The sequence below is a fragment of the Protopterus annectens genome, chromosome 11.part0 (genome assembly GCF_019279795.1).
Source record: "Protopterus annectens isolate FY-2018-M chromosome 11.part0, PAN1.0, whole genome shotgun sequence".
In the NCBI taxonomy this organism is placed as follows: Eukaryota; Metazoa; Chordata; order Ceratodontiformes; family Protopteridae; genus Protopterus; species Protopterus annectens.
Genome location: NC_056745.1, coordinates 475,829,245 through 475,842,497, shown reverse-complemented (window position 1 = coordinate 475,842,497; position 13,253 = coordinate 475,829,245).

The following is a 13,253-nucleotide window of genomic DNA, read 5'->3' as shown; positions in this document are numbered from 1 at the left end:
GATAAATGGAGGCAATAGCAAATTTTTGGCTGAGATTCAAGTGGCAGCTTGCGATAAGTTCAGCTGGGTGGAAGTCTGGAATAGGTGATGGAAGGGTAGAGAGGTTTAAGCTATTGGAGTAGAGAATGGCTATGCCACCTCCTTTTTAGGAACTATCTGGCAAATATCTTGCTGCTTGTCTCTGCAGTATACTGCAGCATTCCACTGGAAGAATCTAGCCAGCAGAAGTGGGTTTTCATCAGCTTGAATGCATATTCAGCAATGTTGCAGGTCTGCAACAGTGCAGTGTTATATTGCATCTCAGCTACGCTCTAAAGCCTATCATGAGCAGTGGCACAAGGGCATATTCAGCATCACCAATAAAATATCTCTGTGGTATGTCACGCCACACAAATCACTGGTATAGCTCAGACATGTGCCAAATGTGGGAATCATGGGAATTGCCTGGGTGACGTGCATATTATCATGCTTGTTGCACACCACCTGGAAGTTGATAGAGTGGAAACCCCTCTGGTTGGTGTACCAGTGTGTACCAGATGGGGCCTTGATATGATGTGGGTGCAAATGGATAGTTTGTAACACAACTGCATGGTGTTGATTTTTCCTATGTGGTCCATGGGAACCACACAGCTTCTCCACATGCTGCATCAAGGAACTGGTGTACTATTCATAAGGTATATGCTATGGTTCACTCACCATGTCCACTGATGGTAACTTGAGGGTCTCATTTGCAAGGATTGTCAAAACTGCACATACCTTTGTGTCCACAGGGATTGGTATTCCACATATCACATGGCATTCAACCCCCATCTCTATAATTCTCATTGTAACCTTATGACAGCCATATATATAACTGTCTCTGAAGCTGCTTTGTAACCCCACATCTTAACTACAATATTAACATTTGCTGCCCTTCTTAGTTCATTGCCTCGCCTCAATTTTTTTTGATTTCTAAGCACTAATCGCATGATCTACTATCTATTCTATTTGAAAAAAACTGCTAATACACCTGTTCAAATGCTCAGTCTTCAACATCTGCTAATGCAGAAGTATGTTTTATACTGGAATAGTTGCATTTATTTCATATAGGTTCATAGGTTAGTACTAACTGCCCTTGTGTGAGATTTTAAGCCTTGCCAGTTACCATATGAGAATCAAACCCTTGCACCTTGTGTTTATAAGGTAAACACCTTAACCATTATGCCAACTTCCCACCTAATTAGCAAATATATGTATAATTGATAATGTTCTTCTTATTTCGGCTTTTCACGGTTAAGGGTCGCCATAGCGGAACTCCTGTCCACTCATGATTGGCAGTGCATTTTATGGTGCCGAGTTACCAGCCCAACGCCCAACCTTTAACGAAGGCACGCCCATTCATGCTCGCACCTATCTACATGTCTTTAACGTCACTCACCCGTGGGGAGGACATGCAGACTCCACACAGAAGGTACTCCAGCCAATAATCGAACGGGAGAACCTCTTGCTGTGAGGCGACAACGCTAACCTCTGCACCATCGTGGCTTATGTATAATATTACTTAATTTCTGTTCATGTATATTATTGAATGTCTGTTTAAAAAATGTTTGTAATATGTTGGAACTTTTCTCCCTGGGCTTACACTGAAACATTTTTTATGTCAAAACCCAGTTGGACAAACCCAGTAAACAAAAGCAAAATAAATAAAATAAATATGTCTTCCAGATGTTATATGATGTGTCTGCATTTCCACTATGTCCCTGTCTCAAAACAGTTGGCAAATTAGAAGCAGCTGAATTCTACAATGCAGAGGATGATGATGATGTGCCTCATCACAGACAATAGCTGTGAGAGCAGCTGCTAACATGTACAGATCAGCTAATATGACTGCTTCCCTTTGCATTGTAGTGCAGTCTGAGTCTTTGTTCACCAAGGAATCAACATGTACAAATTTGCTGGTGGCCATATTTGATCCCTTAGTTTCTATTGGTTTCTGAATCGCTCCACCATGTTGTTTGCTGTCCTTTCCATTTGCACTTGTGCGCATTACCATAATGAGTCTCATTCTCCTATCTTTAGATGGTCTTGGGAATATGATGCCAACCATGTGTCTCTGAATTGGCCCCATCCTGCATGCTGCCACCCACCACACTATTTGGCCTAATGTATTTTATTATTTATTTCTGAATTTCTAGTCTAACTCTCTCATCTTCAAGCAAATATAAGCAAATACATGAAATGTAGTGGAAACAAGTGAAACAGATGATGTGGTGACTGCACTCAGAGTGACAGTTGACTAATATTTTATAATTTGTCCAATAAGAATATTTTATTGTAAATAGTTTAGGGTCAGTCCTTCATTAATTGCACATTTTAATGTGTATATTAACAAAGGGCGGTTCCTTTGTGGGGGGGGGGGGGCTGGTAGAAGCATAAGATCTTAGTGTATAAATCAAAATTTCTGTTTAGATGCCATAGTTCAACATTTGCTTCAGGGATAACTGCATTTATGGGAAGCAAAATAATGTTTAAAACTACTTAATAAGTTGCTTTTTTCCATAGCACTTTTATCAGAAGTGTAAAGATTTATTTCTTTGAACAAGGTGTGGAATCTCCTACAAAAATGTATAGGATATACATTTATATAAATTATAAAGATATTATAAAGGATATAAATTTATAGGATGTTAGCTTTTACTAAGCTAAAATAAGTCTGATATCTAATACATTTAGGCATCAGAGTTTCATACTGGGCTGTGTTTCAGTCAAAACAAGACATTTTTTCCTTTTAGTTCCCATAGCAGCTCAAGCAGAGTGTAAACTGGTTAAAAGATCATAATTTGATATGCTTGTTATGTTTACAGTTTGTTTTTTTTTCCAATTACATGCTGGGCATTAAATGAGTTTCCTGATTCCAGTCTAATCCCAGACCTCATTATTTTTGATAATTCTACCAACAGGACTTAATAACAACACACTACACAGCATTCTCATAGATTTTCTTATTCTACCCCATCCTGCTCACTGTACTATGATCAAGAAAATGCATGTTTTAGTCAGCCTCTTAGGTTTTCACTTCCTGATCCCTTGCTGCACATAGCAGAAACATTACATAAGGCACAGTTACAGTAAGGGTTTCACCTAGTTTTGCTACTAAATCTGAGGTTCAAAACTTATATTGCAACGCAAGTGGTGGGCATCATTTCTAGAATGTGTTTTCTTGCTGACATACTCATTTTACTATTTTATCTGATCAGATATTCTAACTGCTGTGAAAAACAGTCTTGTGTAATTTTCAGAAGGCTTAAAATTCAATCAAAGATGCTGGCAACAGAAATTAAAATAAGGTCTGGAAATTTAGGTTGTTAAGATGTTGTCTAGTTCATTGCATGACTAGCTATTTCTTTAGAACTGAAAGAAATTTCAATAGCTCTTATCTTCCTTGTCATAGCAACATAATGTTTTCCCCCCACTAGAATCTTCCCTTGCTGCTGTGAGACATTGGAATACTGGCACCAGGCCAAGCATCAATAATTCAGCTACAGAAGGGAATTCCTATATGAATAGTGTGTCCTTGGTAGGGCCTTACCAAGGAGAATAAAATAAACCCATATTGTGATTCTAATACTGCAGTATTATTCATATCATTAACCATCATGGAAGGGAAATTGAATATATGCCCATGAAAATGAAAAATATAACTGACAAAAAAGTAAACAATAATAAGAAAAAATACTGATTAAACACATTGTACAAAGTGAAAATACTAAAATGTCTTAGCTAACACAATGCAATTTGCCCCTGTAAATAATATCTGATGTAAAGTTAAACAGAAATATAAATAGCCTGTTAACCAGGCATTAATTTCAGTGCAAGCATCTCTCTAATGTTTTCACAGAGCTAAAGTGCAATTTAAGCTTTCTTGCATCTAAAACATAATTTCAGCTGATGTATTTCTTTATTACAACTGTTTTTTGTTTTGCTCTGCAATGTACTTCAGAATGCAACAAAGTTCAATATATGATTTATCCATTTCAAATAGCAATGTAGCTACCTGTTTCACTATCAGCTCACCTTTCTGAATCTTCATTTAGGGGCATGCCCAACAAGGGAAATAAGAATATTTAGGTTGTGATTCTTGATGAGATAATGTCACATTAAAGGAATAAGAGGGTTTGCACTCACCTGTCATAAGATTCAAGACAGCTGATTGCAGTTCAGACACGTGATATCTCACTGATAATGCTCAGGAGAGCCTCAGCTACCTTCCTCCAAGGAGTACTTATCTTGATAGGCACTCAGCATGATTTTGTAAGTTAAACACAGTCTACAGCACAGGTCAGCCATACCACAAAACATTTATTTATGGATATATGTATTTATTAGGTTGTAAACCAGGGTAGAGGGTTGGTCACAACAAACTTTCTTCAAGCTCAGACCAGAGTTTACAAGAAATAAAAAAGAACAAAATGCAAATGTCTACAAAAGCAGAATAATCACACAGCATCTATTACAACAAAATACACAAATAAATTATACTATTATATCTAATGTAAAGCTTCTAATGTAAAGCTTCAGTTGCTGATTCTATTGATCTCCCCACCTCCCCTGATCTTGCTTTGGCCATAGATCAGGACCAATGAGGAGATCCAGACACCCTGGGGAAGCATCATACTACTTATGAAGAAGTGCTTTTTACCTGTTTTTGTCCATGCCACTGCACTCACCCAGTAACACCTCGAGGGTGGGGTGTACAATGAGCATCAGTGGTGAACTAACCCTCATTTCCACAAGGACCTGACATCAGCAGAAAGCTCTGTCCACCTTCAAGCAACACTGTATGGTTGTTTACTGAATCTCTTGCAAGGGAATCAAACCACATGATTGTATGAAGAGCATTCCTGCTTCCCTCCTTTCACTCACCATGGGCATGGCATCCTTCAATTGTGCACCACCAAGCACCTGAACTGGTATTCAGACTTGGACTTTGGAAGAAAAGCTCCAAAGTATTACAAAACATTTTCAGAATAATCATTTTACATTCTTTAAAAATAACACAAAACAAATACACTTTAAATAATCATACTAAATTAGATATAATATGAAAACATTGGTTAAGAAAAGATACAAGTTATATGACAATGATTTAACAGTTAGAGAAATTGTAGCTCTTTTATAGAGAAATTAACTGTAAGTTAGTATACAGCAAATAGGAATTGCAATACAAAGTGAGAGAAAAGCAGACATGGTATATTTAGAGAGAAAGGCAGGCAAGAGAGACTGATAAAAGTAAGGAATTGAGTGACGAAGGGACAGTAAGGAGGTATAAGGTATGAATAGGTATTTGTTCACATTTAGGGATATAGTTTATCCTGGTGTTGATCAAGGACAGAGACAGCTTTTGGTTAGGAAGCCTTTCTGAATGGTTTTGAAGGATGGGAGGGAGGATACTGTCCTGATGGATACAGGTAAGAAGTTTTTGGCAACATGGTATGATTACAAACAATGCCCAGCAGATTTGATAGGCTTGTGGACAGAAGGAGTTTTTGGTCATTGGATCATATAGAGACAGAAAGAGGTGTTAAACTGTTCAATTTTATTTAACATGCTTCCAGCACTCAGTACACATTTAATTTGGGAACTCTTGCATGTGTTTGTGGGGGTAGACTTTTTTAACACCTTTATTAAAGTGTCAGTTAAGATATAGGCCACATACAGTAATAGAAAAGAAAACAAACCTTATTAACATTTTTTTAATTTATATATATATATATATATATATATATATATATATATATATATATATATATATATTACATATGTGTTTTCTTTATAGCAACTGTAATTCAGTCCAACAATATACAGATTGTTCAATTCCTGCCTTCCCTTAAACCTCACTCTTCATCCGGAGCATTATTGTGCATGTATTGTTCCTACATATTCCATTCTTTTATATGCAATTTGCTCCATCCCCTTTTCTAAAGATTCTTTCAGTTATTTCATCTCTTTTGCAATATTCAGTGCTTCAAATACAGATGGCTTAGATTTTGATTTAATTTCTCTAGTAAACTAGTCTAATTGCTTTTTTGCAGCTAATAAACTAAACATAAGGTTTTACTATGTCTAAGCAATGCAGATCCTGTGTCTCAGCTCAAAAGAATCATTTCCTTAGTTACAGCCATTTGCTCCCCCAATATTTCTGACAAAGTAGTCTGTAGGGAATTTTTAAAATCCACCAACTCATTACATTCCCAGAAAATATGTTCTCAACTTTCTTTCTCTTCCCATAACACCTCCAATAGTTAGTGTCTACCTGAGGAAAAATTCTTTGATTGGGGTATAAAATACACACACACACACACACACACACACACTTCCAAGGGGGAGGAATTCTGAATAGATAATGTCGCAGGGCCATGACTGGTTTCTGTGTTACAGTGGAGTAAGAGAATTGAGATTAACAGTAGTGACCTGATAAAGAATTTACAATATTTAAGGGATTTTGATTGGTATGTTGTCCTTTTGAATCTGTAGCTTGGGTTTAGATTCATAGATTCATTCATAGATTCATAGATTATTACTAGGCTAGCTGCCCTCTTGGACCATTTTTAAGCCTAGCCATTTACCCCCTATGGGAATTAAACCCTGCACCTTGTGCTTCTAAGATAAACACCTTAACCATTGCACCACCCTCCCACCCAGAATGTTGGTTAATTATTTGGTTATTTAAGTAGAAATGCATTTTCAGGATTGCTGAAGTACATAATTGCATGGATTATTTGAGTTTTAAATGTGGAGAGGTCAAAATTACAGAGCATGTAATATCTTCAACTACAGTAGGAAAATTATAGCTGTGCTGTGTTTTAGGCCTGATAGAGGCTGGGAGTACAGGTGTTGAGAATACCAATACATTGATTGAAAAAGTAATCTTTAATATTTAGAAAAATTGGAAATGTATATTTAGGGCAAAGGTGGAAGAGAAGAGTTTGGAGGTTCCTGAAATGTTGTGAAAAAGTGCTACTACTTTAGACTGGGGGGGAGGGGTGATGAACCATAGGGATGTATGAGTTACATGTTGCAAGAAAGCACTGTCGGTTTGTAATGGAGAAGTGAGATATAGTGAATAGTGATGGTATTTTTAAGTATTCTGAAGAGAAGGGTATTTGTGTTCCTATTAGATTGCTATTGCTAGAAGAGGAAATACTTCAAAATGTGTTTCTACCCACAGCAGAGGTAAGTCAAAGTTATGTACAGTAGCTTAGAAAGATATTTGTGGAGCTATCGATATTTGCTATTTCTGTTACTAGGTGTTGGGCTGCCTTGTAAGTCAGTTCAGAGTTTTGAAGATCTGTTGAAGGTGTTATAAGTTACATAAGTTAGTTAATGAAGGGATTTAGACTTAATACTTTTAGCTAAAGAACTTTTAATTTTCTGGGAGCAGAGTGCTTACTTGTCCATTTCAAGCATTATATAAGGATTGTGATGGGACTGAATACACTGGGAGAGCGGTGTGTTTTAATAGGTATGCATTTGAGAAGGGAAAGGGTGAATGGGGATGTGGGTGGAAGAGAAGTGAAGTAGGGCATGCCTCTGGGTGTCATTGAGAACCAATAAGATTGTGCATGCAAAGAGGTGCTGCTGGACCCAGAATATATATATATATATATAGATCATGGGATACTTCCATGATTTTGTCCCCACCTCACCACAATGGCTCAATAGCATACATAACATTATAAAATTGTTGCCTATTCATTATAGCAGTGCTAATTCTTGGATGACAGGATTTCACTGGGGTAGCCTGCTGAACTAATTTCTTAGCAGTCAATATTTGCTTATACTGTACTCTAGGAAATTGAAGGTAATAAAAATAAGTTAATTGCAAATTTTATATAATCTTGCATTAAGAATCACACTGGGCATTATCTGTTCAGAAAGGCATCAGAGCTCATTCCCACTGACTTTCCTGCAGCAGTAAATTGTTTTTGGTACATGTAATTAAAATGTGGTTAAATAACCAATGACTTAAGTGAAATTCTAAACAACGTGACACCAAGACTAAAGCCCAAGGACAAGTAAAGACAGGGGCCCTTTCCACACACTTCATGCAGGGAGAAAACAAAAATTACCTCTTTGAGTTAATAAAAGAAGCACAATCTCAGAGCAGATTAATACATTAAATCAGTCTGTTGATTAGCCTCAATTCAATTTACTGATTAAAGCACTGCACCATCTAAGGGGCATCTGAAATCACCAGACTGCTCCCTGAAACTGTACTACTTTTGTCTGCAAATCTAATTCTTGTTTACAGATGCAGGACACTTTAGGTCCATAAAAGGTAAGTTAATGGTGTTTCTTACCTTCCTAACTCTCTCCACTATTTTATACTATGCTTTCTCTCTGAAAGATCTTTGCAGACAACCATGTTGTGTGCCTACTATATTGTGGTCATTGTTTTCTAAAAGCAGGGTTTCCTCAGGCGTATAAAAAGGTTTAAAAGGTGGTTGCCTTCTTCTCCTTTTACCATGTAATCAGGTAGTAATTTTGTTAAATATTTAATATAAAATCCTTTATGTTGGGAATCAATTAGTGGAATCCTTGCTATATCTTTGTCTTTCACTTACCAGTGCTCAGGCACATTTTCAGTAGCCCTAGGAGGTGATATCAGTACTAGTAAACATTCAGCTTCACTGGATCTAACTCCCAATTACACAACTCTTTTGTTCCTAGCCATATAAAAAGATCTGACCCACACCACAAGTATACAACTCTTTTGTTCCTAGACATATAAAAAAGATCTGACCATGTCACAAGTATACAACTCTTTTGTTCTAAGCCATATAAAAAGATCTGGCCTACACTCCCAACTACAAAACTCTTTTGTTCCTACCCATGTAAAATTATCTGACTTATACCTCCAAGTACACAACTCTTTTGTTCCTAGCCATATAAAAAGATCTGGCCAACACCCCCAAATACACAACTCTTTTGTTCCTCGACATATAAAAGAAGGCCCTTTCAGCCCTTTGATCTGCCTCTGCAGAAAATCCTCTGCAGATATGGCTACAGCAGCCTTGTTTTGACTTGGAGAGATCAGCAGAGCACTGGAAATCAATGAGAGATATCTAAATCAGAGGCAGCAGCAGCAATGCCCAAGACAGGATCTTCAGTAGTGTTCAACTTCTTGTGTAAAAGGAGCATCAGATAAAAGAAGATTGGGGACATTCTCTGCTTTGCTGAAATCCCCTCAGGTTGCAGTGGCTGCATCCAGAGGCAGAAGAAAGATCAAAAGTCTGCTTGACAGGTAAATGATGATCTGTTGCTGACATCTTAATGTGCTTAGTACACGGTGAGAGTACAAAAGGCCCAAATAGGAATATAAGTGAATGCATCAAAGTTTAAAAAAGCAAAATGTACAAGGATGCACAAAGAAGGAAGATCACAACTGATCATTTTTTTGTTGGAGACAAAGGTAGATCACTTCTATTTGATGGGATTAGGGATTAGTGAGCAGAGCTTACATGGCTTTACCATCTCTGAAAGATTTTCTTAAGAAGATAATGTATAACTAGTCAGAAAAACTGGGGCATCAGTTGGATTAGGACTTGTGGTGCCAAATGTGAATGCTGCCTAGTTATGCTACAAACCTAGGAGGTTTAAAATATTGCACAGGGTTATTTGCACAACTGTATTTATGCACCTGAAAACTTGCAGCACATGTTCTCTGATTTGGAAGGGGGTATGCTGGACTTTTAATAATAATAAAAGGGGAACTTAGATATATATTTTCTGGCTGTGTAGTAAGTTAGAATTAAATGAAAAAGATATACAGAAAAATACAGGTAGTCATTTTTCTAAAGAAGCTATGCCTTCACTGGCTATGTATGTTTTGAGGTATTGATGACAGGGGGTGGACAAGACAGGAGACATAATCATTAAGCCTAATTTTACTAGTAATTAAAAAAGCAAATATCAGGAAGTGGAAGCAGGATCCAACTCTGGATGAGCTCGGCAGTATTATGAATGATGCCGGGTAAGTTAGTAATCAAAAGCAGAGTGCAATGATATCTGAAGAAATGGGTCCCTTGGTTTGTTTATGAGGATGGAATACCTGTAAGCAAGTAGGGGACTCGGTCAATATGGGGAATAACATTCTACACTACAGAATGATTTAGGGAATGTTGCAATGCCTGATTATGCCATCCCCTCACATTTCGAAAACAAAGTAACTTCACCAATGAAACCAATTGACAAGACTTTTCAAAGATGTAAGCAGTCTATATATGATTTAGAAAAACTCACTTTGAAGTATGTCATGTTAGATATTGAAATCAGCTATCTAACTGAGTGCATAAAAAGGAAATGCGTACCACAGGGGCTCCGAACCAACAAATTTCCGAACTGTGTCTCTTTTGGAGACAGTTTATTTAATGAGTTAGTGAATATGTTCAATGATTTTGGCATTAAAATGATTATTATGCTAACTGAACATTGCACTAAACAAGTGGAAACCATCAAACATCAAATGAGTGACTTGGACAAAAAAGTTAAGAACTTTTCATGTTTTCCTATGTTTAATAATATGTTTAATAATCTGTATTGCAGTATTACAGCTAAAGCGGACAGACAAAGGGCAACATTAGTGGCCAGGAAGCAAAAGAAATTTAAATGTGACATTTTAGCTTACGCTAATAAGACTGCTTACCTTGTTAACACTAAATCTTCGGTTGCTCGTGAATGTGAAACAAATAATATTTGTGTCAACGGTGAAGGGAATAACAACAATAACGGCAGCAGTACGAATGAGAGTGTTGATAACAACAATGTGAAAGATCTATCTGGTACTAAAAGTATTGGTAATTGTGACAAATGTTCTAATAATTCAAATGGTGAAATGTTGAGTGCACATTTAGATAGTACTGCAAACACTAACAACAACACTAACACCAATGAAGGAGCAACCAACACGGTGCCTTTTTTGGTGGACAAACAAGGGAACAAGAGGGCACCTACTTGGTCCAAAGTTGCTCAGAACCAGCCCAAAGGCAGGCTCAGGAACAAAAAGAAATGGTAGATGAAAATAGTTTCATTAATTATGACATACAGATTCACAACTTATCTAAGATAGATCTTTCAGTTTCTACTAAAAATCTTTTGAAAAAGGGATTTTCTTTTACTCCCTCCAGTTCTTTCAATTTGGCTAAGACTATCATAGATTTCAGGTTAACTTTGAGGAAGCTAAACTTGAAATACATACTGCAAGATATTAACTGTACTACGCCAAATATAGGTCCAAAAAAAGCAAGTACTTATAATCCACCATTAATAGGTATACTACAAGTATTTCAAAACATGTGTGAAGGAGCTATTAGAGACATTTTACCTAGGAAACATGAAAAGAACTTAAATGAGTCAGAAATTGAAGCTTTGAAGGCACTAAGGGACAATAGTCAAATAAGACTGATGAAAGTGGACAAAGGGGGTAAGATAGTTATAATGGACAATATATAATATCATGAGTCCATGGAAATTCTGTTATCAGATGAAAATACCTATCAAAAGGTAGATTTCACTTTCATTAAGAAAAGCTATTTAAGATTGGATACATTTCTGTTTGACATGTTTTGTCAAGGTGAGTTAGATTACCAAAGTTACAGCTTTTTACAAGTAGAACATCCAAAAATGGCTGTTTTGTTTGGTATTCCAAAATTGCAGAAAAACTTGTCTAATCCTCCCTTTAGGCCTATCATATCAGCCAACAAATCTAAGACCGAAACTTTATCTGTTTGGTTAGATTATATTTTAAATCCCATAGTTCAGAGTTCTAATTATTATTTAAAAGACTCCTGGCATTTGTTAGAATTATTAAGAGATTTAACACCATCTAGTACAGATTTCTGTATGGCATCATTGGATGTTCAGTCATTGTACACTTGTATTGATCAAGAGAAGGGTATCGAACATCTGAGAGAGTATTTATCTAAACACAGCAATTTAAACAATGTGAAGGTTAATACTGTGTGTACTTTAATAGAATTAATATTGGACAACAATTTCTTTACATTCAATGGAAATTTTTACAAGCAGATTTCAGGTGTTGCAATGGGTGCAAGAGTCTTATGCCAATTTGGTAATGGCAAATTGGGAAAGCACTTTTATTGACAACAGTTGTTATAGAAAAAACATCATTTTTTATTGTCGTTACATAGACGATTTGTTTTTTCTTTGGCAAGGTACGTTAGATGAGTTTAACACCTTTGTAAGCTACTTAAATAGTACCACCGATTTTTTTAAATTTTCATTAGGTAGTTATGGATCAAGTTTAAATTTTCTTGAACTTAATTTGTATTATGATTCTACAGCTAAACAATTTTTTAGTAAAATATATAGAAAATCTACATTCGCTAACCAGTACTTGCACAAAGAAAGTATACACCCGCTGCACATGAAAAGAGGAGTAATTAAGGGACAATACATCAGGCTGAGTAGATTGACATCGCAAGACAGTACTTTTCATGATGAAGTGAAAATTTTGAGAACTTTCTTTTTGGGTAGAGGTTACCATGTTTCATGGTTAGAGTCTATTGAAAGAGAAGTTATGGCGTTGAGAGACAACAAAGCTGGTCCTATTCTTACCATTTGCTCTTTGTCTTCTACAAGTAATACTCCAATTGAGAACAAAGAATTCATTAACGCTTTTGTCTTGCCTATTTCTAATGAAATGTGGCTTATTAAAAGCATTATAGTTGACAATTGGAAGGTAATGTTAGGTTACCAGGAATTGGCTAAAGTTATAGGTACAAGACCTAATTTCACTTTTAAAAAAGTTGTAAATCTTAAGAGTTTACTAGAGAAAAAAGTAGACACACGTGCTATTAATAAAGGAGTTAGTATCAACACTAAGGGCACTTATGTGTGCCATCATTGTAAGCAGTGTAGATACATAAGTAATTCTTCCTCAGTTTATTTTTCACATTTAAACATCACACACTGGTCCAAAAAGTATTACACATGTCATAGTGAAATGATTGTGTATTTAGCCCAGTGCCAGTCATGCCCTAGTTACTATGTAGGGATGACCACAAGAAGTCTTAAAAAAAGAATTAGTGAACACATTTTGGCCATTAAAAAAAAAAAAAGGACATGATGAATGCGCTGGGCAAGCATTCTACCAAGTGTAATAATTTCAAAAAGTTTATTTTTTCTGTTTTGGACAGTGTTGTTAATAGTGTATTTACTGGAGACAACAAACGTTTGTTGGAATGTAAAGAATC